The sequence below is a fragment of the Ambystoma mexicanum genome, chromosome 9, assembly GCF_040938575.1.
Source record: "Ambystoma mexicanum isolate Mex_15411 chromosome 9, UKY_AmexF1_1, whole genome shotgun sequence".
In the NCBI taxonomy this organism is placed as follows: domain Eukaryota; kingdom Metazoa; phylum Chordata; class Amphibia; order Caudata; family Ambystomatidae; genus Ambystoma; species Ambystoma mexicanum.
The window spans coordinates 1,257,294,325-1,257,321,342 of record NC_090931.1 but is presented as its reverse complement, the minus strand read 5'-3'; positions in this window follow the sequence as shown (position 1 = coordinate 1,257,321,342).

Sequence of the window (27,018 nt, the reverse complement as noted above, 5' to 3'; positions counted from 1 at the left end):
CGGACAAGCCTTTTTGGGATGCCTGACGACCAGGTCTACGGCAGGTATAGGTTTCCACCCCATATCATCCTAGACCTGGTCAGGGAGTGGGAAGATGACCTCACATCCCCCACCCTTTGCTCCCAAGCATTGAGCCCCTTGGAGAAGCTGCTCAATGTCTTGCATTTTTTGGCCACTGGGTCGTTTCAGCGGACCACTGCCATAGTGGGGGGGGTCTCACAGGCCACGCAGTCACGCTGCCTACACCAGGTACTGGCAATCATGACAGCGTGCCCCTCAGTCCGCAGGCACATATACATGCCCAGAACACCCGCAGAAAGGCAGGCCGTTGTCCTGGATTTTTTCAGGGTGGCACACTTCCCCAAAGTGCTCGGTGCCATAGATTGCACCCATGTGGCCCTACGTCCACCTAGTGCCACTGAGCACATCTACCGAAACCGCAAGCACTGGCATTCCATCAATGTACAGGTGGTATGCGATGCAAAGGGAATCATCACCTCTGTCTATGCAAACTACCCTGGCTCCACCCATGACAGTTTCATATACAGAATGTCCGCCCTGAGCCGGGCCCTGGAAGCTGGGCAGCATGGCGACACATGGCTCCTAGGTCAGTACAAATGCCCTTGCACCTGCATGCAAGTCACACACAGACAAATATCCCAACCCTAATAATCTCAATTATTATCACCTCCCCAGGGGACAGTGCCTACCCTCTGAGCAACCACATGATGACGCCAATCCGGAACCCCACCACACCACCCCAGGTAAGATACAACGCCGCCCATATTGCAACCAGGGGCATAGTGGAGCGCACATTCGGAGTGCTCAAGTCACGTTTCCGCTCCCTTGACCGCTCTGGTGGGCAACTACTCTATGCACCACCAGTAGTGTGCAGGATCATTGTGGCAGCATGTGTCCTGCACAATGTTGCAACACGGCAGGGCGTCCCGGTGGACATGGTGGTGCCCCCACATCCCCAACCACAGGCAAAGGCGCTGCCCATGGGAGGGGACAGGGCACGTGGCGAGGAAGCCCGGACCCAGCTTGTGGCCACATTTTTCACCTAAACTCCCACCCCTGCGGAGTGCACACAGGCCTGGCACATACCAGGTGACAATCGATGATGACAAAGGGACAGTCAACTGTCACAACCCTACCACCCTGAGATAGTTGCCATGGAAGTGCCACATCGTCTGCATCCCTAGCTACTTAAACACAAGCTATCCTGTGCAACCAAAATGCACACATATGACATGTGACATGACATGGGCCATACACAAGTATTCCAAGGCACAATGAGGCAGGGGGGGGGGAACAAGGGAACACAGAGAACGGTACTACTAGGCCAGGTGTCATTGAGATTGTGCAAGTGCAGGGGTAGGGGGAAGGGAAAAGTGCAAGGGGAAGGGTGGGGGGGAGTCCAGTACAGGGGAAGTAGGCCAAAAGAATAATACATAGGTCGCCTGGTGGCAACTGCAAAGATAAGTGCAGACAAGTGCTGGGAAGGGAGGGCTGTAGGGATAGAGAGACAGTACTGCAGTGCAGGGGTTGCCAGGGTGGCAGTGCAAGTGGACAGTGGCTGGGCCAGGGACCGAGGTTGGTGAGAGTGTCCCAGTAGCAGCTCCTGTGCAGTTCCAGTGAAGAATACTGCAAGGGAGAGGCAGAGAGTAAGCAGAAGCAAAGAGGAAGGTCTTGCGGTGCTTCCAGAACTGGAGATGGTTCCCCTCAAGTTCAAGTCAGGCAGGAAGTCTGTTCCAGGGGGAGGGCCCTGCTGCGGAGAGAAACCTACCCCCAGCTAGTTGCTCTGAGAAGCGGATGACCTGGACATGCAAGGTGTGCATCACACACACCTGCAAAACAGGCCATGGCCATCACTGTCATGTCACGCAAACCCTCCCAAACATCAACATGACATGGCAAGCAATACCCATACACTGACGCAGTAACAATAAGGTACACATTGCCATGTCCTAAATGTACAGTGGCATCGGACAATGATGCCTGACCCGGAATCAGATGAAATGACAGACTAACAAAATGTCCCACCCAAAATAAGTCGTTTCCAAATGCATTGCAACAGTCGTAGACGTAACATCACAATGAATGCCTGTCTATATGCACATTATGCATTGCAAAATCAACACTGCAGCTCATGTGTGCAGTGTCCCACTCCTGCATCACACTGCTCAGCGCACAGCACAGTGAACAGCCATTGCGTGTGATGCACACCCTGAGCATCACATCTAAGTGACAGACTACATCAAACATCAAATTTGGCATGTACTGGAACCATAATCGGTCACAGAACATGTGCTGCCGGGACACAGTGGGCACCAGAAGGCAAACAGTGTACACGTGGATATGCAAGGGTGGGAGTACATGGAGTGCATCCGAGTGCAAGTGTGTGGTTCTGCAGGGACATGCACTCCACATATGCATGTGCACTCAAGTGACCATCAGTGTTCCCTACACATCACATGTGAACATCCACCATGTGTACACCCCAGCATGTCAAACCACAACTATCCCCTCGCACCTGAAAGGAAAACACAACACATGAACAGGCATTGATCAGCAGAACACAACATGTACATAGGACAACAACATTACAATGTCAGAGTTCCCATCACACTGCAGGGCAATGCAACTATCAACAACAACCCCCCCCTCCCGCGCAAATAACCATGACCCGCTGAACAACTGCACCTGGGTCATGGAGCCTCCAACCCTCATTTCCACCTGGCCACAGGATCACCTTTACCCTTCGTGTCCATCTCCCACCTTGTGTGTAAAAAGATGCCTGAACCCTCAGAATCCACACTCATTTCCAAAATCACAAAATCCAAGGCATGAAAACGAACCCAAACACCCTCCAGTAGATGACTTGACGTAGCAGTACCTCACAAACGCCAAGTACTACCACAATGATGCAACAACCAAGGTAGCACAGCAGAACAATGTCACGACAGGATGTGAGACATGTGTGGTACATGACATAGGATGATGCACCATGAATGGATGTGTACTGTCACAGGTCCCCTGTCCAGGCGCGGGAGTCTCATGAAACAACCACCCACACCATGTCCCGGGTGCCTGCAAGGTCAAACTCACACAGGCCCCTGAGATCATGGTGGGGAATGAGGTTCAGGGATATGCAGTCGGGACAGGTGTAGACACACTGGATGACTGGAATGAGTGGCAGTTGAGGGGAGGAGGAATGACACATGAAACTAGGGAATGCACGAAAATGTACAACCTGCATGAACACATACACAATCCAAACAAACTTGGACATCATTGTCATGGCCTTCTGTAGTCCAGGCTCAGGAGTGGTACGAACCAACCACCCCCTCTAGGGTTTTGGCGCCTGCAAATTCGGGGCTTACACAGACATCCGCAACCCCAGTGGGGAAAGAGGGTCAGGGAACGTTGCTTGGATAGGCACGGGAAGCAGGAACACTGGGTAGAGGGTACAGGTTTCATAATTGCATAGGATCACGGGTGATTAGGGAAAAAAACATACCAAATAGGACCACACATACATCCGTGCATCAGTACACTCCCCAGCAAGCCTATGCAGGGCAGTTTGTAAGGAAAACAACAAGACACTTAGCTCTGGTTATGAATGCTGGCCTCCTGCCTGCGCACTCTCAGGGCCGGTTACAGGAGCACTGCAATGCTGCAAAGAGAGACACAGTCAACAACCTGTATGTGCCAATTACACGAAAACACAACACAAAACATGCCCCATAGCAACAAACTACTCTACAAACAGACAATCAGTGCTCGATGCTTCGTACCCATATATAACATCACCCCTGTGACAGGTCATACACAGTCAATGCAGTAAGTCAGGCGCTGGTGGGTGCGTGGCAAATGGAACACCAATGTGTCACAATTCACACAACATGCAATGTACCCTGGGTAAGCAGACAGACCCATATGGCAAGCCATGACTACAGAGCAAGTTGCGTACCACCATGACCAAAACAAAGTTGGCAGTGCATTTATCATGAAGTACGTGGAATAGACATGCACTGCACCCAAGTATGTCCCTTGCTGTATGTCCCTGTGAGCTGCCCCTTTCCATGTCTCGGAAGGCTACATGGTTGATACAAGTGCCTCAATGAACCTTGGTGTACCGCAGGGTATGTGCCACTGCCCCTGCATGTGTCCCAGACAACCCTACTATCAACAGCCATCAGTCCACAAACACATCTGAGCTGCATTGTGTGCTTCAACACCAATATTCATCTAAGCTCACCCTCAGTGCTGTGACTAAGCCTGCATGTGCAACTCGCCTGGTGCAACCTTTGCTGTGTCGTGGCCCCCCTGTGATGCTCACCTTGCCTGGAGTTCCTTGGAACATGTCAGCAGTTCTAGGATGTGGGTCTGCAATCACTGTGGCTCTGCTCGTGCACACATGTGCATGTGGGCACCAACAAACGGGTCAGGAATTCCGTCGTCCAATGGGCCATGTCTGCTGGCAAAGGTGCTCTGGTGCCTCATCCCCCTGCAGAAAGTGCATGAAACAAATGATAAATGCATCAAAGTGATCTGTGTGTGTCTCATCAGGCATCTCATTACTTGACCATGTCAGAGAGTCACATCACAAATCACACCATCAGTCCGTCTTTGACTTCCAAAGTGTGGAACACTATCTACAGCATGAATTGCAACAGGCACGTGTACAGGAAAGATATGAGACATAATACACAATGCATAGCAATCAATGTCCACATTAATCATGACACACCCCATCTAGCTAAAGCTGAACAGTGGAAATTACACCTAAATCATCCCCACTAGGGGTGTCAACACAAGTCACAAAGCACCAGACATGCCACAGATATGACAGTCCAAAGCCCTTGTGTAAAAATCTGTAACACCGAACCATCCTTGCGAGCCCATGGATAAGGGAGGCAGGAGTGGCATATGTGAGTCAAGGAACCCAAGCAGCAAACACATACACAAGACAACCATGAAGGGCCCAGCTGGAACAGACAGTGGATGCCTTCAAAAACCACAAGGCACCGCACTGTCACATGAAAGCACAATAGACTACAAATTTTAAACTACCTCAACTATTAACTAATTACACTAACTATTGAAAACCTACATTACCTATTTAAACTAACTATCAAACAGAAACTTAACTAACTAAACTAAAAGAAAAATCAAAAATGGCCACATACGACCCGGGGGGAGGGGAGGCACCCAGGAGGGGGGAGGTACAGGGTGCTGCTCAACATCCACATGCGATGATGCTGAGCCAAAAAAAAAAACCTCCATGGGCTCAACGCCTGCACAGCACGACCTATGTGGGAGATAGATGGTCGTCCGAGTCTGGCTCATCCTGGAAAGGAGGACGTGGCACAGTAGCCTGGCCACGCCTAGCCGCAGCTTGCCCCTCGTCGGCAGCAAGTCTGCCGGACAGGTGAGCCTGGTTCTGTGTGGCGATGTTACATAGGTCTGCATGCAGAACCTCACGTGATACACGTGCTTCCTCTTGCAAGGTAGCACATGTAACACGGAGTTCCTCCTGCAAGGCCTGGCTGGACAACCGCTGCACCTCCCGGCAAGCCTGTAGCTCAGCCGAGATGGTGCGCTCAAGCTGTGCAAACCTCTCCTCTGCCTGCTGCCTCTGGGACATCATAAGGACACCCAGAGTGGATCTGAGGGAGGCATACTCCTCCCTCAGGGCATCCATGTGCGCCTCTGCGTGAGCAGCAATTGCTTGACGCAGAGACGACATTTCAGCCTGGCGTGCCCTGTCTGAGGCCGCCATGCCCAGCCTGAGCGAGCGGGCCGTGGACCGTGCCGCCTGCTGCTGGAGAAGCACCTGCCTAGCAGGGGGAGCACAGATCGGGCCACACGCTCCATGCTGTCAGCGATGTTCTCCATTGCTGCCCCCTGCCGTTCGGAATTGGCAGTCATGTCTTGCTCCCACTCAGTATACAGCGGTTGCGCGCGGCGACCGCGTTGCCGGGCTTGACCCCTGCGGGACCCAAGGACCGGAGGTCCTCGCTGTGTTGGCACCGCCTGCGGCTGCACGACTACATGCCCCCGTCGACGTGATGTCCCAGGCACATCAGTGACTGGTGTGGAGGGTGACCCTGCGTCCCGATCCACCACAGGCGGAGGAACCAAGACTGTCTGATCCCTCAGTGCAGGTGTCGCAGACAGAGGAGTGTCCACATCAGAATCACTCACCCCTGACACATGGACTTGATGGTCATCCAACTCAACATGGACGTCAGAGTCGTCATCAAGGCTGGACTCATAGGCAGCCAGAGACAGGATGGACTGCAGCACTTGGGGGGTTTCGTGGCCTACCACCCCACGACCCCCACTAGTGCCGGGTTGATGTGGTCTTACCAACCCTGTGTCTGGCGTGACAACACCATCCTCTGCATCCATTGCGTCATCACCTGAAAAATAGAGAGGAAAAGGTCACTACACATGTCAGAAGCACACAACACACACACACACCGACAGCAAAGGCATCCGGCAGACATGTGACACACAACATATGACCTGGCATGCATGCTGGGTCTACTTAGAATAGCCACTGTGATCAGACCTGTTGAAAGGTGGCAGTTTGCATGGAAGTGGGTCTATGCAGTGCTGAAAATGTGTACGCCACTCACTACCTACATGTACAAGCACTCCATGGTGTGTGCCAGGAAATGTGAAGGCAGTGCAATGTCAAATTCAGACATCACGTGCATTGTGTATTCAATGTGTACCATGTCTAGCAGCCAAGCACCCCTCCACCCCAGTACCAAAGCAGGGATGCCTAGCATGGTATCAAAAGGCTGCCCATACACCTGTGTATTGACAAGCAGTGTTGACTGGCATCAACAGCTTAATGTGAATCAAATTACAACACTGCTAATGATGCTGGGACAGTGGGCAGGACACATGATGGAAGATCCGGAGGCCAGCCACGTGTGAAGAAGACACGACAAGAGTTGGACAGAGTCATTGGCCATTGAACAGGCTGAGGCCTGTGAGCCACACAGATTGTCATTGCCTAAACATGTGTGCAACGCAGGACTGAGCCACAGTTGACATGGGGAGGCCGATAATATGGCAGGCAATGTATGTAACCAAGGACTCATATTACAGTGATCATCCAGTCAAGGACACATAGGGGCATGCGTGCAATGCACATGGAGCATGAATGGGCACTCGTGTCCCTGCGGGACATCTGACCCATGCACAGTACAAGTGGGATACCCTGCATCGAGTACTAAGGCTGTACCACACGGCATATGTCTGGCAGTTTCTAAGCTGGAAGTTAGCATCTACACAGGACACATGAACAAGAAACTACACATTGGCAAGAATGTAGCAGACCAGTGCAAAGGCGGAACTGGGGTGCAGAGTGGCGGAGGAGGGGCAAGGGAGCATGCCCACATGGAGTCCCGCATGCAGGCAGAGGAGACATGCATGACGGTAGCATTGCATTACTTACACCTCAGAACCATGTACACGTCACATGTAGCAGCAATCATGCACAACACATCCCACAAGTGAAACACACACGTCCTCAACAACTACGCTTCAACACTCACTGGACTGGGCATCAAAGTCCAGCATCTCTCCCACACCTTCGACCAATTCTGGTGGTATGAACTCCGCAACGAGAGCCTCATGCGGAGTGAGTTCTTCCTCCTCTGGTGCAGGCCCACCGCCAGTCACCAGAGTCAAGTTGTAATTTGAGGCACGCTTAGCCTTAGTGCTGCGCTTGATGTCATTCCAGCACTTTTTGCACTCCTGCGCCGTGCGCACCTCATGACCGAATAAACTGACATGTTCCGCAACATGCTTCCAGTGGGTGTCACGTTGGGCAGCCGTAGTCTGACTATTGGCACCCACTAGCATGTCACGGCTGTGTCCCCGCACGTAGTCCACGAGGAAGTCCAGTTCCTGCTTACAGAAAGGCTTCTTCCTCAACGTGCAGGAGGTCGTGGCTGTGTGTGGGGTCCCAGCCTGTGCTGCAGGTGCAACCTTCCTCCTCTTGGACTGTGGCGCAGACCCTGGCTGGCTAATGCTGCCCTGACCAGTATGGCCAGTGGGTTCGGTGGATTGAGCCGAGGGAGTGGCAGGTGGAGGGATGACCAAAGGCCTGACTTGTGTCAGTGGCAGCTGGGTGCCCACTAATGGACCCTGCGCAGCAACATCAGCTGTGGCAGGGTCATTGACCGCAACGGTCCTGGTTGGCAGACTCACAACCGGGGTGCTGTTGGGTGCATCTGCCCCTCCACTTGCCAACACCCGGCTGTTCGGGGCAGCAGATGACATGACTGCCCCAGGGACACGTGTCTTGGTCTGAGCAGCCCGGCGTGCCCCTATGGTTTCCCCCCTGGCCTGTTGGAGATCTACCAAGGGCTCTTCAAGTGCCAACGCAGCCTGCGCTGGCAGACCCTGAGCCTGGGTGGCGGTGTCCACAGCTGCACCTGCAGCTACCGCTACCCTTGGGCCCGTGGCAGTCGATGGAACGGACTGCTGGGTCATACGGGTGCCAGTGCCAGATGCAGGAGCTGCATCCCCCGGAACCACAGGGGGTGGTGGCATGGCTGCACCGACACATGGCACAACATTGTGCTCAAGTGGCGCACCCCTGCCTCTTCCCCCTCTGTGGCTGCCCTGGACACCCTGGAGTCCCCCTACTCCCTGGTCACCACGGCCACGTCCCCGACCACGCCCGCCACGAGGAGTACGCCCAGCTGAGGCGCCCCTCACCTTTGGTGGCCTCCCAACCATGGCACAGATGTAATAGTGCTGGCACAGATGGAGTGGTGCCAATGGGAGGTGTACACCACAATTGTCTTGGGCAATTGGGGTGAAGGGGGTGGGAAGCAAGATGTTAACAGCCCCCCTGCACCTGCAAGGCTGTATGTGACCCCGGTGATGTGGTGACGGGTCACGCAACGCTCAGGAACCCCAAAACTGCAGTAAAACCGTGCACGCAACCCTGCAGCCTACGTGCGTGGATTTGACCTCCCGCAGTACGCGGTGGCACCCAGTAACACGAATAACGCGTACGCGTGGGACACGCAGGCTACAATGACATCGAAAATGGGTGCAATACACAGGGGCACCCGCAGTGGGAAAAGGAGCGTTTGCGACTCATCGTCTGACTAGCGCGATGCAGAAAAACACGCGTAGCCAATACCCCCGCCAAAAGAAGAGATACGTCCTTAAGAGCTGTGAAGTAGATGGCGCGTGAAACAACTGGAAGCAGCAACACACGTCGGTCTCCATGGAAGGCACGTACAGCGAACTGCTGGGCCCGCTCACCTTTAACCCGTGCTGAGGGAAACGCACGTGCGCGTCACGTCACATGCGGACGTGCAGTTTTTCATGCGCGATTACGCGCATTACACGCAGACGTGCAGTTTTCCACACGCGATTAGCCTGGGTACGTGTTTTTCCGGGTGTGCGGGTAGTTACACACGCAATTAGCCTGGGTACGTGTGTTCCGGGGTGGCGTGAACTTTCACACGCGATTGATTGTAATCCACGTGTGTTCTGTCATCACGTGCAATGAGGGATACACCCTCGCACGACACGTCACAGACGCGCTCACGCGCTGAGGGCCTTTGGTCCAATGAAAATGCGTATGCGTGCAGACGCGCTTACGCGCTACGGGCCTTTCCTCGAATTACACGCTGACGTGCAGATTTTTCACGTGCCAAATCACTCCGTATCAAGCTGGCCACGCGAATACACACGGAAGACCACGCTCCTGCCCAGAAGGCCGAATCACTGCCCCCCAGTGCCCCGAGCAGCCTCCCACGTGCCATCTGCTGCTGCCTGCCTGCCTGCCTGCTGCCACCGTGCCCTGCCATTTGGTGCCTGCACATCAGCCATCTGCAGGGGTCCAGTTGCTGTGTCGACCCCTGCTGGAACAGTAGACTCCCGACTGGGATACCATCGCTCCACAGCCCAGCCCCAGGACCCAGTTGCCCACCCACGCCTGCCTCGGGGGTCGCCATGTCGGGGCAAGCACCATCTGAGACCAGTGGCGACCCCCAGCCAGAGAGGCAGAGGGCCACCAGCTTCAGTGAGAAGGAAGTTGGTGTCCTGGTGGAGCATGTCCTGGGGCATTATGATGCCCTCTTCGGAAGACCACGCGCCAACAAGGAAGGACGGGAGAGGATCTGGGACGATGTAGTGGTTGCCATCAACGCGGAGGGGGTGGCAACCCGCGACATCAAGCACATCAAGAAGCGCTGGGAGGACTTGAGGTCCAGGACCCTCAATAAGGCCCGGCGCCTCGCGGAGGGGGGCCGGGCACGCCTGAGTGACATCCAGATGAGGGTCCTGGAACGCGTAGACCCAGCGCTCCACGCCCAGATCCTTCGGAGGCAGACCCATCTGGAGTTGGCCGGTAAGTGGCCAAGCATTACTGTGTGAGACAGGGCATGTTGCAGTGTGCTGGTTGTCTGATACCTGCCTTTATGTGTGACATAGGCCATGTACGTATGTGTGTGTGCAGGGACATCATGGTCAGGCATGTGAGTACAGTGATGTGTGAACCACATGGTTGGTGCATGTGTTCTATTGCAACATGGGGGGCTCTGTGCGGAATGGACACATGGAAGCATGGCAGTCTCTGTTCCTGGACATGGGTGGGGGTGAGGGATGGGTGCTGGTCCCATGTACACGTATGGTGCCCATGTGCGTGTGTCTGAACTGCGTGTCTGTGACTTGTAACTGCCATGGATGCATGACACATGTCTGTGACAATGTTCAGATTCACTGATGCAGCCTAGTCATCCTTGTATCCACTGCGTCTGTGGTGTACGAGGCCAGATGGATGGAACTACGGTGAGGTGTGTGCATGTGATGGCAAGACCCATGATGCATGTGAGTTTAAAACCAACATTGTATGAATCATGAGTCCCTTGGTCATGTATGCCAATGTCCATGGCATGCGCCATGCCTGTTACTGTATGTGTTTTGCCTGCACTGACCCATGTATTGTGGCGGGACATGATGGAAGTGATGTATGACAGTGCCACTCATCTGCTGTTGCTTCCTGTCTAGGGGACCATTGTACAGTACCCTGATGCTTGTGTTCTATGTCTCCCTCTACACAGTGGCAAGTGAAGAAGAGGGCGGAGAAGACGCTGTGGAGCAGAGCGGCGGGGATGCCACCACGGCTGCAGCGGAAGGGGTGGGTGAGCCCCCACAGGGGCTTGCACCGGCAGAAGACGGCGTGGAGACATCCAGGTTGGTGGTTTCCACAGAGGGGGAGGAGGCCGCTACTGAGCCACACATGGGGCCTGGTGGGGGCATCCCCGCTGGTGCAAGTGGTGCAGTCCAGGGCCAGGGGCAGGAGGCAGCACAGGTCGCCGTGGAGGTGCCTGTGCATGTCACTGTCCCTGACACTGTGACTGCACCACCATGCACCAGCAGGGATGCCCCATCCCAGGCCCGTCCGCAGGTAGGGGAGATGTCCATGTCATCTGACACTCCTCTACCTGCGGACGAGGGGACCCCTGGCCGTGTGGAGAGGGTCCTGATTGGTGTTGCGTTGCGCACGGCTGGCATTCGTGATGAGGTGCATGCTTCCCGGGAGGAGCATGCACATCATCACGAAGAGCACCGTGCGTACGTGAACCATTTGGGAGCCGCCATGGTCGGGGGTTTCCTACATGTGTGTGGCCTTCTGGCGACCCTCTCCTCCTCTGTGGAGGCTATGCGCCAGTCGTGCTCCATGCCGTCTTCCGGCCCAGATGCCACCAGGGCCCCCTGTGGACCTGCCCCAACCAACGCAGCCAGCTCGGTGGGGACCCCATCCCTGCCACAGTCGGGAGTCGAAGGTCCAGCAGGGGTGGACATACCAGCAACTGTCCCCCTGCAGATGGAGGATGTGCCGGCATCATCTGGCAGGGCACGTGCACGACGGCATCGGTGGATTCCATCAGCCTGGATGCCGTCGTGCTGGCAGAGGCAGTGGCGTCGGAGGCAGCAGCAGGCTCGACGTGGGAGGCATCATGGCTCGGGGCCATCAAGATCAGAGGGGCAGGCTTCGGCCGGAGGGCAGGAGAACCCTGGGATGGCAGTGTCTTCCGTGTGGGAACAGTTGGTCCAGCGGATAGGTGCGGAGCGGCAGCGGGCGGAAGAGGAGCGGCTCACCATGGTCAGGGCGGAGTTCTCCATGCGTCGGGCGTTGAGGCGGGCTGAGTGCCTCGAGGAAGCTCGCAGGGAGTTTGAGGTGGACACGGGGTTGTCCCTGCGAGACCTCGGGGCCAGGACAGAGTCCCGCCTCCGGGACAGCGACATGGAGTTCGAGGATGCCCTGGCCGGCAACATCACAGAGTGAGCCGCAGGACTTGCCCGCTGCCATTGTATATAGTTCTTTAGTTAGTTAGTGTTAGGTTTCCTTTATTTTTTATGTTTTTTTTGGACCGCTCGGACAATGGCCACTTTTCTGTATATATTTTTATTATTAGTTAGTAGTAGTAGGTTTAATTTATGGTGTTGGGCTCATGGACCCTGGGATATTCTTGTACATAGTTTGATGTTTGGAAAACATTTGTTGGATTTATATTTGTGTTCACCATGAGGCAATGGTTTTTCCTTATTTTTCCCCCCATTATTTTGCTTTGGACTACATTAGTTTTTGGATTCCTTTGTTTTTTGATTTTTTCTATTTGTTCTCGGACATGGACCATTTGTTTTGTCATCCCCATTGTTGTGTGTTTTATTTCTTTACTTCATTTTCATCTTTAATACATATATTTATTACTTACATTTGTGGTATTTTCTCATTGGTTTCATGCATGTCATGATATGGGTTTTGACATTCACTTGCACCCATTGTGTATGTGTGTGTGAGGGACATGTGTTCATTTACATACTTGCCATTGGGGTTGTATCATGTAATTGCATCTACTATGTGGGTGGATGCAATCCTTGCCTGGGTGTTTGTGCTGGGTATGCTGCCCATTACTGCCATGATTGCGTTTCGTCAGGACCTGGGGGCAGGGGGACATGAGTGGGGGCCTGCTGGGGGGTGGGGGTGCAAGGGGACATGGTTGGGGGCCTTCTGGCAGGTGCCCCACAGTGCTGGGGGGTGGGGGTGCAAGGGGACATGAGTGGGACATGGTTGGGGGCCTGGTGGAGGCTGCCCCTGGTGACTGGAGGGGTGGGGGTGGTGGGAGACATGGGTGGGGACCTGGTGGAGGCTGCCCCTGGTGACTGGAGGGGTGGGGGTGGTGGGAGACATGGGTGGGGGCCTGGTGGAGGCTGCCCCTGGTGACTGGCTGGTGGGGGTGGTGGGAGACATGGGTGGGGGCCTTGTGGAGGCTGCCCCTGGTGACTGGAGGGGTGGGGGTGGTGGGAGACATGGGTGGGGGCCTGGTGGAGGCTGCCCCTGGTGACTGGAGGGGTGGGGGTGGTGTGAGACATGGGTGGGGGCCTTGTGGAGGCTGCCCCTGGTGACTGGGGGGTGGGGGGAGACATGGGTGGGGGCCTTGTGGAGGCTGCCCCTGGTGACTGGAGGGGTGGGGGTGGTGGGAGACATGGGTGGGGGCCTGGTGGAGGCTGCCCCTGGTGACTGGAGGGGTGGGGGTGGTGGGAGACATGGTTGGGGGCCTGCTGGGGGGTGGGGGTGCAAGGGGACATGGTTGGGGGCCTGCTGGGGGTTGGGGGTGCAAGGGGACATGGTTGGGGGCCTGGTGGCAGGTGCCCCACAGTGCTGGGGGGTGGGGGTGCAGGGGGACATGAGTGGGGGCCTGCTGGGGGGTGGGGGTGGAAGGGGACATGAGTGGGACATGGTTGGGGGCCTGCTGGCAGGTGCCCCACAGTGCTGGGGGGTGGGGGTGCAAGGGGACATGGTTGGGGGCCTGCTGGCAGGTGCCCCACAGTGCATGGGGGGTGGGGGTGCAAGGGGACATGAGTGGGGGCCTGCTGGGGGGTGGGGATGCAAGGGGACATGAGTGGGACATGGTTGGGGGCCTGCTGGCAGGTGCCCCACAGTGCTGGGGGTGGGGGCGCAGGGGGACATGAGTGGGGGCCTGGTGGAGGCTGCCCCTGGTGACTGGAGGGGTGGGGGTGGTGGGAGACATGGGTGGGGGCCTGGTGGAGGCTGCCCCTGGTGACTGGGGGGGGCAAGGGGACATGAGTGGGACATGGTTGGGGGCCTGCTGGCAGGTCCCCCACGGTGCTGGGGGGTGGGGGTGCAAGGGGACATGTGGCTTGGCTGGGGGGCATGCCCATGGTGGATGGGCTGCCTGCGGGACATGACCAGGGGTGCAGGGTAGTCCCCTGTGGTGTGGGCTGCCTGCAGAGGTCGTGGAGGGGGTAGAGGGGAGACCTGGGAGGACCCACACTGGCAATTCACCTCTTCAACTTCCCGCACACCCACGTAATACACTGCCCCACTCGCACAGGCCCAATCGCGTGTAGATTTTCTCGCGCACCCCTGAAATCCACGTACCCAGGCCAATCGCGTGTAGATTTTCTCGCGCACCCCTGTAATACACATACCCAGGCCAATCGCGTGTAGCATTTCTCGCGCACCCCTGAAATCCACGTACCCAGGCCAATCGCGTGTAGATTTTCTCGCGCACCCCTGTAATACACGTACCCAGGCCAATCGCGTGTAGCATTTCTCGTGCACCCCTGAAATCCACGTACCCAGGCCAATCGCGTGTAGATTTTCTCGCGCACCCCTGAAATCCACGTACCCAGGCCAATCGCGTGTAGATTTTATCGCGCACCCCTGTAATACACGTACCCAGGCCAATCGCGTGTAGAATTTCTCGCGCACCCCTGAAATCCACGTACCCAGGCCAATCGCGTGTAGATTTTCTCGCGCACCCCTGTAATACACGTACCCAGGCCAATCGCGTGTAGCATTTCTCGCGCACCCCTGAAATCCACGTACCTAGGCCAATCGCGTGTAGATTTTCTCACGCACCCCTGTAATACACGTACCCAGGCCAATCGCGTGTAGCATTTCTCGTGCACCCCTGAAATCCACGTACCCAGGCCAATCGCGTGTAGATTTTCTAGCGCACCCCTGAAATCCACGTACCCAGGCCAATCGCGTGTAGATTTTCTCACGCACCCCTGTAATACACGTACCCAGGCCAATCGCGTGTAGAATTTCTCGCGCACCCCTGAAATCCACGTACCCGCTCAATGCGCGTATTTAACTTCCCGCGCGCCACTTTTTTGATGCGCTGGGACTCTACCGCCTGCCTTCGTGTGGCGGCGGTGTTTCAGCTTGTGCGTGTCTTTGGCTGTGCGTGGCTTTGCCCTATTCGATTCCATGAATACGTGTGGTTCGAGTGCGTGTGGGCGTTCCGTCTGCTTCCCTGCAGTACATCCCCAGTTACGCCCTTATTTTCGCGTGTTGTTCCCCATTCCGCGCGTTACGCCCCATGTCCCGCCCACTTTCTGGTGTGTGCGCTGCGGTTGTGCGCTTTCACTGTGCGCGTCGCGCACGCCTTTCGCGATGTTGCAGTGACGTGTGCGCCATGCACGGGTTTGGCGCACATCCCGAGGAAGACACGCGCAGGGACTTCCATGAATCGCACGCGTGCGCGTGCGCCTCTTTTTTTCCGCTTGCGCCTGCTTGCGCCTGCTTGCGCCTGCTTGCGCGTAGATTTTCGGCGCACGTTTGTTCCATGAATCGGCCCCCAAGTTTCTGACTGTTACTGAAGAAAACCATGTGGCCTAGATATGTCAGCAAAAGATAAAATAGTGAGCCAGACATGTGATGTCATCAGTGATGTCATCAATGACATTTGTGATGTCATCTTTGATGTCCTGGGTGTTAGTCTTAGCAGTGCACGGTGGCGGCGCGAGTTATGGTTGCTTAGTTTACCACAACTGCCGAATTCCAAGGGTTTTTCGGTTTTACTTGGAACCATAACGTCCCTTTAACAAAGTTTTTTCACTGAATTTCATAGGTTTTTAGTAGCGCAACTGAACCATAACGTCCCTTTAACAAAGTTTTTTCACTGAATATATATATATATATATATATATATATATATATATATATATATATCTATATAGATATATATAGATACAACCACTATATATTGCCACATGATCTTTTATAGTTCACACACTCACAATAAATTCACTCTACACACACTTTCCTCTAAGTTTGTTCTCCCGCAAAGGTGCACTTACATATGTTCTCCCAAATGCCTCCAATATGGGGTCCCCACCAGTTCACTTGCACAACTGGACGCAACGCCCTGCTCCAAGGAGCAGGTAGGCCTTTTGGCAACCCAGCGGCTGAAAACCTCTCCAAGTCGTGCACGGGGGTCTGCTCACTGCAGACGGGTGCCGCAACCCAGGATGCATAGTTTGGACACCCCCGACTGCACAGAGAGTCTGGGATCACGTTGTTGTCACCAATTTTGTAAAGAAAGACGTGACCCAAAACCTGTACAATAAAAATAATCTAAGAGGCCAAAAAACCACTGCACTGTGTTGCAAGGGAATGGAAGGTTTATTACATGCAAAAATATCTCATACGGTCCCGTAGAACTGAATTGGCATGGAACTCTGCACGCCCCAGGAAGTTACAGGTTATAAAGCCGAAAAAGGCATATTAGCATACAAAGGTTACAATGTTATCCCGCCACCCTCATTCGTTGTCACCTATAGAACATGCTAATACACCCCTATATTCCCTGGACCAATTGGTCACACCTTTTCAAAACCCATTCCCCTATCCACGTGGCCCACTACATCGTCACTATTGAATCCAGGTACATGATTGGCCAATAGGTACAAAAACACATTAATTAAACGTGACTGTCATGTGAAGCACACCCGTATGACCCAGACACATTCAAAGTAAGACTGGCGAGTTCAACTCTGCCTTGATAAGAAAATAGGTCTTATCATTATACCTGACGCTGCAGCACGCACATGCTACGCCGCGACCTTGAACTAAATTTACCAGCATTCCCTCTGCTCTTCCTATCAAATAACGTAACGTTCCAGACATGGCTCCCCCTTATCTCCTTCAAGACCCAGGTGCCCAGTAATGATGTAATTAGGGCACCACTAATGAGTCTGAATTTCAGGGATCTATTTGCTTTTGGTTGTGTGTCTGCTTGTAATTGAAATGGGGCAACCGCTCCTTGGCAGTAGTGCTCTAAATCTTTGCCTGGCCTATTGACATCACAAAACCTCATGCTCTATTCTAATGAATTTGTCCTTCTGGGGAGGAAGTATAGCTCAGGGGCAACTCGTCTGTCTTGGAAGCAAGACAACACAGTGCAACAGTGGTTCGAATCCCAATCCCACACTTGGTAACCACTTGCTAGTATACGCACGTTATAAATAAAGAATGGTGCATCCCTACCTGCCCTCCCCAAAGCTAACATTCTGTTCCCACTACTTTCAGGTTCTGCAGATAGCTAGATACAATGAGCATGTGTCTGTGCACTGCGGGTGCCTCTGACCTCAGCTTCCCCCTTGGGGAATGAAAAAGGAATTAATCTTGGGATTGTCCTAAGAAGAGCCGCAGCTCCACATCAGGGCCTACATTCTGTTAATTGTGTACTAGGCCTTGAAATCCAATATGGCAGCACTCCTGGCATGTTAACACGCTGACCTCGCTCTTACCACAGTACCGTTCGGACTCATCTTCCACCTACTTCAGGTCTCTCGTTGTACCTCACTGAAGTACATTCTAAGCACAAGGCCTATAACTGTGCCCTATCTATAACGTCTCCAACTGCAACATTAATATATTTGTTGCTCCTTCTGTGTTGCTATATGTGGGTATCTAATATGTGTCAAAACTAACTACAAGTGATACGTGCACCGTCTCCCACACAAAACTCACTCTGCTCACACTGTGGTATGTACTAAGAGGTTTTTCACAGTCTGAATATTTTTGCCTGGGTCTGATGCTGTAAATGTATCCCAACACAAGCCAGTGTGGACAGGTTTTGAGGGCAAATGTTGGCTATTTGAGGTTTCAGTGCACTATTCAGCTTGCATTCATCCTGGCCAAATGTACTTTAAAATGCAGTTTTTCACATATTTTCACGAAATGGCACCCCATGTACTGCTCACACAGTGTGTTTTGCAAAGTGACAGATTCTGATTTGCAAAAATGGTCTATTTTGTGTCCCTGACCTACTGTTCTGACTGGTGTGTACTGCTGGCAATCATGGTCTGTGACAAGCATGTGCAGCAACAGCTAGAAGACACTAAAGTCAGCAGAGGTCCGGGAATAAACGTGCATTGTGTGATCATGCGCCAATGTGTATCCATAGTTCTAGCGAGTGTAGCTGTCCTGTAAAAGGAATGCTAGTATTCTTACCCTCTAAGAAACCCACATGGTAGGTACAATAAATAGTTGGATGTCCTGACTTCTCTTAAGTGTTGAGCTGCTTTGTGATCAAAATAATCTGTTATCTATGCAAAACTATTTTACATACAATTATTAACCAACAGAAATTGGTACTCCTCGTAGAAAGAAGAAAGACACAATTTGCCTTGCTGGGATTCATACCTGCGACCTGCAGCTCTCAGGAGTACGCACTTAACCAGCCGAGCAATCTTAGCAGTGTAAGCAGACAGAAATATGTAGAGCTGCGTATCTCATTAGGTTGTAACATTGCCATTACAATAATGCATGTCACTTACAGATAGGAGACATAGCCTAACAGTGGGCAAATAACCCACTGAGCAATCTTACTAACTTCTATTTTATACCACGATATTTGTGACCTTTCCCCATGTAATCAAAAGGGGTAGAGGCGTATATATATAGCACGGCTCCTACAATGAATTCATAGATTTACCGCTCAGTGAGTACACATATGCTAGAGTTCTGTGCATTTCCAATTTAAGCGAGGCACACGTCCCTGGGCAAGGCTAGAGCACGTGGAAACGGCGCCACAAAATGTTAGGTACGGGCATGCAGTATGCATTAGGCTGCAGATAACATTTACCCAGTACATGCACCCCACTGCTGTCAGTAGACATGGATGCCTGCAGCCTGTGAGAATAAAAAGGGAGCAGTCAAATTTACGGAAAGCCCAGTCAGAGAGGCGAAACAACCAAACGTCACTGACCCTCACAGGTGCCCTACTTTGCACACGAAAGGAAGCGAGATGGAAGGCCCTTCCAGGGGGTGCGCACCTGCACTGTGAAGCTACAGGAGCACGGGTGGAGAGATGGTGTTCTGGGCTAATCTTGGTGACAAGTTATATGGATGTCGTGATTGCGAATGGAGGGCTTAGGCATCTGTTTTAAAATAAATATTTAAGCGTGCACGTTTGTACTTTAAGTAACATAAACAAAACAAACACTTCTAAAAAAAACTCTGCAGAAAAGACCTCCAGCGTTTTGACACGTCACTTTGATGCACCCTCGACAAAGGAAAGGTACGAGTCAGTCTTTCTCCTTAACTTTCCCTTTGTGACTGAATTGTGCTGCAGGCATGCTGCTCACCCATTCAGTTCCCCTGCAATCCCCACTCTTATCAGACGAAGACATCACAACACAGTCAGACTACTTAGTGCTGGAGGCAGGTGCACTGTTCCCGCAGCATAGAGTATTTTGCAAGAACATAATGTCCACTTTCAATCAGCACACCCCTCCTTCTCTGATCCTTTCAGGCAGGGGGATTTTCTTTTAGTTCTTTCCAGTGCTTGAGGCTACTGCCAACAACCCAGGCATATGCAGTGGTAACAGCCAGGGGGGCAAATGCCCCTTTGCCCACGGACATAATTTTACCAAAATGCCAGGGGTAGCGGAACTGACATCACACGACTCTTGACCCCCCCAATGACATCACAGGAAATGATGGCAAACGACCTTCAGATTTTTTAGGTGCATCGAGCAGCAGTGTTTCCAGGTGCTCTCATTTCAGCCAGATAAACGAACCGAAGCACAGATATCTGTGCTTCGGTTCGTTTATCTGGGGAATGCCATTTTCCAGATTCGACACAGGGTCTACATGTAAAACATGCATAATGCAGTATTTCTAACTGGCTAACTGAAATCTGCACGGCAGGCGACAGCTAGTGTATGAAACATCTATAGATCAATGAACAAACAAGTTTGTGTTATCTGTGGCGTTGCTGTGTTAAGCAAACCAAAAAAGCACTGACCCGGGGAGGTGCGCTCTGCTGTTTAACCAGGAGAAAAATGCTGCACGAGCAAGACCTGAAAATTAATTCATTGACCAGGATTTAGTATCAACAAAATTCCCTGGTTATAAATGTATATATGATTCAGCTATTACTACGATAGAAGAAATCTGTTAGACTGGTCTGCATGCACCTGATAATGTTATCTTTTCTGGAGTATAATACCTGGGAAAGGTTCTTTTAATATACCCAAGACCCCCCATAGTTTTTATTATCTAAGCATAATACTGGGTGCTAGAGGACCTTAAAAAACACACTTTAATGTAATATCATTGCTGCACACATAAATTCATAGCACCACACAGTTATATTGAAAACACCCACTAGTTGCTTCTCACCTGGGAAATCTTTGGCAGACCTTAAGGCGCGCACTGGACACTACCCCTTTGTGAGATCCAATGGTGCCCAATCACGTAGCACAAAATTTGGCAGCTCCTCTGCAAGCCATTCTGTGGGGGCACCCCTAAACTCATTAACTAAGCACAGGGCACACCACACCCCGGGCCGGTCCGGACGACCACGTGTGTGCAATGTCCATGATGATTATGCCACTGTAGCGGCATTCACTACTGCAAGTGAAAGAAGTAAATATGTTTTTCAATCAAAGCCTAAATCTTTAACATAGCATAGAGAGAAGGTCCACAAACATACTAGCCAGCAGTGATGGCTGGTGAGGTGTTTTTTTGGAGGGTGTAAATATGTGCCACTAGTATGTGATTGCGACTGAGCATAGTGATGGAGCCCGAACTAACGAAAATGGGTTGGGGGGTGGACTCGGGGGATTCTTCTCCCTCCCCAGAGTAAATGTTTTGAATAATGGGTTAGAATGGTGCAGTACATAGCACACTTTCTGGGAAAATTTGGGGAAAAGGTAAAGTATGCAGATAAAAGGCCAACAATCGGTTTTGTAGGGTAAATGATGAAAAAAAGTACAATAGATGCAAGTCACCAAAAGTGTACATGGCATTTCCCAATGCATTATCATGCCGGTGCCTGCAATATATGCCAGTATAAAAAACATTTGTATGCTGGTTTTGCCCATACATTTCCAATGCTGGCTCCACCAACATATTGTAGTATTTCCGTATAAGACCATACTTATGTTCGTTTGAGACATTTTTCTATAGCACCATTACTGGCAGTGGGCATAAAACTGGCTTGGCCAATATATGCCAATACTCCTATGTAAGTACATACTCCTGTTGGTTTGGCCATTAAAAGTGACATGACACAATAGGAAAACCTGACCAAACTGGTTCTAATGTTAGCCAGTCTAGACACATCACATCACTTCTCACTCACCGTCCTGTCACTCACACTTTCTCTTGAATCCACTCATTACATTCTCTACACAGGCACACACCCACCCACCCACCCAGATCATTCAAAAACACACATGATATCACTTCTCATTCACTCACCAGTCACTACCATTTTCTCTTACATCGACTCATTGCATTCTCTACACAGGCACAGACCCACACAAAATAAAAACCTTCTTACCTTTTTCTTGTAGCTTCGGCCCATCCTTCCAGGTCCCCTCGGCTCTGTGGTGCTGCGCGCAAACAGGAACCAGGAAACTGTGAGAGCTTCCTGGTTCCTCTATGTGAGCTGCAAGGAAGCCGAGAGAGAAGGGGTTGGAGCTGAATTTGGTATTTGACATGTGCCACATGTCACGGTCAGTTCCAACCCCTACTGAGTGCCTCCCTGGCTCAGCCTTCACCGTTATGGGTGAGGATTGGGCCAGGGACCCACCACACTTGGTGTAGCACCCCCCCACCCAAGGGAGGGCCCACTATACCTGTTTTTGTGTGCAAGAAAACATTTTCAAAGACGTCAGCTGAACAAGGAGCTAACAAGCATAAAGCGTGACTACAACTAGCCAGACCTGACATCCCGTCCATATTCAAAGTGGGCATGTTGACCGCCCAGACTTCTAGTAAAGCATTTACCACTAACCCATCCAGTACTCGGACCGCCCCACGAGGAAACGGTAGATCTCGCTAAATCACCAACAACAGTCGAAGATTTCATGGCAAACACCTCTTATATGGTTCTATCTCAACACCTGGACCCAGTGTACGGACCAAAGGGCCTGTTAGATGCTGACTTACTGATAGACGATCCTCGGGTTAGTGTGACCCCATCGTCGATTTCAGAATTTAAAAGCAAACCCTCTGCTCCTTTATCTGTGCGGAGTCCTCCCGGACAAAACCTACGGCCTCTCAGTCAATTGATTCAGACCGAAAAAAGATCCATCCACAGGCAGCCCGTGAAGATGCCGCAACACAAAATCTTGCAAAGCCTTTTCATGAACGGCCTCAGCAACCACAAGAAAAGTCTGCTGAGACCCATCGTTCTCACTTACTCTGTACTACTCACCATGCGCAAGCAAGTGCTACTCGCACCTTTAAACTGGAACAACTCTCGAGCAAGGACAAATACAGGAAGTCTGTACTCAAATTACTGGACAAAGTACATAAATTGAGATCTTTGAAAACTGACGATTTTACACTGATCGAGCCCTACCACAGAGACCATGAAGCTAAAGCATACCTCCATATCAAAGCCTTGGTACTCCGAGAAGTTCCCCAAGAAGTTTACAGTGACCTGGAAGACTTGGGCTTTCATCTTTCTGAAATACCAGAACAAGGGCCAGCGTTGAGCAAATCCCCCAGGGATAAGCGAACACAAAACAAGAAGTATCAGTACACGCCAGGAACGGAGGAACTCTACAAACATAAGAGATGGGCAAACCATCAGAGATCTCCGGAAGTCAACCGACACAGATCCAACCGGGTGCAGTCTGACAATTCTGGATCCTCGAAACAAACCACCAGGCAGGGAGGAATTTAGAGGAAGAGAGAGACTGTTCTCTGACAGGAACTTCAGCCCATCTAGAACCACAAGTTCCAAGGTGACTTTGCCAAAGCCTACCTACCGGGAAGCAACAAAAAGCACAACAACAGCAGACCCTCAGAAAACAATAGAGACAACAACAGCGTCCGATCCTAATGAAGATCAGTCCCAGAGGGTACCTTGGAAATGGTTTAAAGATGCCTTAAAAACTAAATCCAGGAGATAGCAGTGACAACTCGAGGGCAAGCAAATGAGCACCCTCAGCAACAAGACCTGGTTTCCTCTACAAAGGAAACTTTAAACATGGGGTCATGCAACAGAAGAGGCCACACACACTTGACCAAACCAGAGGCCCATAACCTGGGAGCCTATGACATTCTGTGCCTCCAAAAAACTTGGCTGATGGAGAAGCCGTCCCTTGACGGTTTCTCCATTGAAATATTGCCTGCCTCTAAAGGTCTCATGGGTTGCCCGTCCTCTGGCCTACTATTGGCGGTCTGTTCTGGTTCAGGGATCAGTGTTGTAAAAAAAAGTAGTGGAGTCCTACGGAATATTGGCAGTCTTAACATCGTGGTACCATCTTAAATCGTTTTCAAAGATATGGACTGCTACGCAGTTAGCAATCATCAACTTATATTGGAACCCACAGCGTACGACGATCGCAAACCTTAGCACATCGAGTAGTGGAAGCCATCGATAAAATTTACATCGAGTACGAGACCACACATATCATCATTTGTGGAGCCCTAAATGCCAAATGCGACGCCTCTACTCTAAATTCAACAATTCAACCATCTAGCTCCTTAGCCGTGGAACGGGGCATGGCTTGGCTGAAGCTAATGAGCTCTCGGAATTTCCACAATGCGGCATGGTTGCAGGGTAACCAGCTGCTCCTACCAAAACAAAGTCAATGCCAGACTCTTGGACACAGGCGGTGGTTGTTCCGAATTTTAAAAAGGGCAACAGAGAAGATTCTGTTAATTACCACCCTATCGCTCTCTTGGGCATCATCGGGAACATCTTTGCAACTCTATTGCTCACAAGATTTAAAAAATGTGCCAGAGCCTCGCCAAGCGCGGACATATTTCAAATGGGCTTCCAGAGAAACGCAAGCACCTCGGTGAACATTATGCTCTTGAACATAATAAAAAACATCAGGTCAGGTGCCCTTGTCGACCAGTCAGAGGCTTTCAACAAGGAAGACAGGCAGAACTCTGGTCGAAACTTAAAGCCTGGAACTGCCCCCTCTATTCTGGAACCAGTGATCGCCTTGCACACGAACACCAAATTGCAGGTCCGCTTAAGCCAGCAAGGCCTGCTGTCGGAAGAAATTGCTTGCGAACATGGAGTCAAACAAGGCTGCCCTTTAGCCCCAGCCCTTTTTATCACCTTTCTGGGAGATTACAAAGACATCGAAGCCAAGCTAAAATCATTTCCCCCGAGAGTAGGCAAATGTGCTGTTTCGCGTATTTTATACGCCGACGAATTGATCTTACTCAATGAAACGCAGATTGGCCTACAGCCCCAGCTTAACAATCTCGCCCAATATCTAGAGCAGAACAACCTTGACATCAGTAAGTCGAAGACAAAAATTCTAATTTTGGAAAAACATCCGAAAAAGAAAAACAAGAAAATACATTGGGCTTTGGATAACACCAAAATAGAAATCGTCACACATTTTAAATATCTAGGAGTCCTGGTCGATGGCTCTGGAAAGGAGGTGAAAAAGCAACAGGCCCTTTGGGAAAAAAACAAAGAAACCTTAGAGCCCAAACACGAGCCATCGACAAGAAATATGGACAATTCTCACTGCTCCCGGCCATTCAATTCTACAAAGCCAAAGTGATTCCTTCTTTGGTCTACGGCTTGGATGCCACCTTGAACATGCCAGCAACACTTTTGCCAAAACTCGAAGGTTACCTTTGGAAATCAGTCCTGGGCATTCCTAAAGCCACCTTGATTGCCACAGTCAGATGTGAAATTGGGCTCCTATCTTTGGCAGCAACCGTTGTGCAGAGCAGCATGCAATTGTTTAGGAAAACCTTAACGCCCAACAGTTTGCCAGAATACCAGCTAATTGCAGAGGAAATCAAAAGTGGGTACTGTAATCCGCTGAATATGTGGGTGAAAGCCCTAAAAGGCAAATAGCCTGCACTGAGGAGGACCTGATCCTCAACCCACAAAGAGTCAAAACAAAACAAAACTGGGAAACCAGGACTGGATAGCGATGAACGAAAAAGCAGTATTGAACAAATTACTGAACCACCTTCCACCGACTTTCAACAAACTTAAAACGCTGCTGACATATTGTGCTAAATTCCCAGACAAATCACCTTGCAAGTTTTTCATGAGAGCCCGCTTAACTTGTTACCAACGCAGGAAATTCTAGCTATCAGGGCAACCTCTGACTCTAACAAATGCAGACTGTGTGGAAATCCGACTCAGCCAGAAACCCTTAGACATCTCCTGTTGACCTGTCCACAAACGAGCCAGGAACGAGGGGCCTATTTGTCACCACTGTTGGCGGACTTGAGTACCAATGAAGAGGAAATATGGTGGAACCGCCTGATCGCGAGAGAAAAAACAAGATGGACTATAGCTACGACAAAGATTTTAGAATCAGCTTTGAAAAAGACACAAGTCCGTCTAAATCTGGCGGACAACTGAATTTCCTGTTTCTTCCAGCAACCAGGCTGAACTGCAAAACTTCAGTCATCAAAAAATCCTGTTATGTCCTCCTGCAAACCTTTTCTTTTCCTCGAAGACCAGATCTTGTAAAAATCAAAATTGATTTAACGCAAGTAAATAAAAAAATAAAAAAACCTTTTTTTTAAGATGGGGTTGCAAAGGAGCCTACAGGGATTGCAACCTTGGCCATCAGGGGTGACAGTTGCGTCCCCATTGGCCCCCAAATGACATCCCTGCCTTTGCCCGCTGGCCAGTCTCCCCCTGCTCTTGCTGAGCCAAAGTTGGGATGAGACCAGGACCTATGTTACTGGGGCAGGCTGATTCATTCTGCTGAAGTAGTTCCTGCATTCTCAGTCTACCTTCGAGGGCTACCACTGAGTCACGGATCTTGCATTAGAGTTTTCAACTACATGCTGTGTCCTGGTGCTGTTGTTTTGAATGTGCACAGCTGAGCCACCTCAAAAAGCCTTTTGGGCATCAGGAAGGCAACACTATGTGATGAAGAGGGTTGGTGACTCCCCCCACTTCCCAATTTGCAAAGGCCTTACTTTGTCTTCTGATTTGCTTCTCAGAGATGAACTTGGTGTGCTGCAGGATGCGTACATGCAATACTGTTCTTAAGCTTTATGGATCTAGCCTGAGGGCTGTACCAGAGGTTATGGGCACAGAGGACCAAGCACGGCCCGAGGGTGTGGTCTATAAAGCTACTATGATCCTCAAAAAAGAAAAACAATAAATGCATTTTTTTAAAATTAAATTTGCGTGGAGCGGTTGCTCGGTACTGTCTAATTTCCAGCAACCAAGTCCAACCGTGATGAGGAGGGGGGGCATGGCTACATTTGCTGTGATGTGAGCCATGTGGAACTGGCAGCATGGATGTCAACGTTGCTCCATCTCATCGTGGGAGTGCTGCACTGAGAGTCGTGCAATATTTCCAGCATGACTGTCAGTGCAGCATTCCTATAATAAGAGAGAGCACTGCTGTGACAGTCATGTTGTCATTGCAACAAGCCTGCTGCAAATCTGGTGAAAATCCGTCCAGCGGTTTTGCCTGTAGGTGTGCGCAAAGTTTTTCCCCCATTCACTTTATGGGAAAAAAATAGGTTTTGGGACCCCCCCTATACCTTTTCCCCCCCTGGACCAAACATCACCAAACTTTGCAAGAAGATTCAGAGTGGCCCATATACTTTCTTTGCAAAGTTTGGTGAGGATTCGTCCAGGGGCAGCAGAGTTATAAGCCGCCCAAAAAGTGCTCTGCCTATGGAAATAGCAACTTAACCACAACTACACAGCCACTACCGGTGAC